The sequence below is a fragment of the Condylura cristata genome, unplaced genomic scaffold, assembly GCF_000260355.1.
Source record: "Condylura cristata isolate star-nosed mole 26May11 unplaced genomic scaffold, ConCri1.0 scaffold00045, whole genome shotgun sequence".
Taxonomy (NCBI): Eukaryota; Metazoa; Chordata; class Mammalia; order Eulipotyphla; family Talpidae; genus Condylura; species Condylura cristata.
In genome coordinates this window covers 2,156,157-2,157,244 of record NW_004567146.1, presented here as the reverse complement: position 1 = coordinate 2,157,244, position 1,088 = coordinate 2,156,157, and positions in this window count along the sequence as shown.

Below are 1,088 nucleotides of genomic sequence, written 5' to 3'. Positions count from 1 at the left end.
TTCATGTCTCTTTTCTTGATTAATTTTCAGCAATAAAACCAGACCAGATGTCAAAGCAGATTCAGTTAGTGATGATGGCAGAAGCTGTGGGCTTTGGCAGATTTTTTTGCCTTTGCATCTGGTGTCCTGGTGTGCTCTGGGTACGTGGAGTCATTATCACAGAGCACAGTTACTGTGCTGCTTGCATGTGAGTGTAGGTGAAGGGCCTGAAAGAACTTATTTGTGGAAATGGAGATGAAAATTATGAAATTAGAAAAAATTGAATCAGAGTGTTAGAACACATTAGCAGTCAACCAGTCCAAATTCCTTATTCTAACACAGTCAGCATAATAGAAGAAGCCAGGACTAAGAAAATGTAGGTTCGGAATCTTTGTCACTTGGGATTTGTCCGAAAGAAGAGGAGACCTAGTAAACAGATTATTAACCATAGTTGGCTTCACTAAAATATCCTCTTGAATGTTAAATTCAAGAGGATTTTAAATCACTTACTGATTACACATGCTAATGGATGATATGAAAGTTTCACTCCCATCTTTAATTTTACCTGTGCCATAATTCAGTTTAGATATATTGCATGAGGTGTACCAAAAATTATTAATAACCAAATAAACTTCATGGCCCTTTCATGGTGAACTCCAAGTCACAACACAGTAACTGTCAGTTCGGCTATACCAAGATTTCTGAAAACAATAACTTTTCCACTGAGGAAGGTTTTAAATTAATTTTAAATGTAACCTGGTATCATCCTAAGGAATTCTAACTTCACAGCTAGTTCACCAAATTTACCAAGACTACTTCAGAGTAGACTAACTTTACACAGCACATTACAAGACAAAGATATATTTATTCAGTCATGATTAGACTATTACATTTAGCAATTAACATCACTGGTACAAAAACAACAGCACAGCACTACATTAAAACACTTTGTTGAAAATGTTGGCGAGGATGTGGAGAAAAAGGAACTCTCCTGCACTGCTGATGGGAATGCAAACTAGTACAACCACTATTGAAAACTGTTTGGAGGTTCCTCAAACTGCTAAACATGGAGCTTCCCTATGACCCAGCAATCCCACTTCTAGGTATCT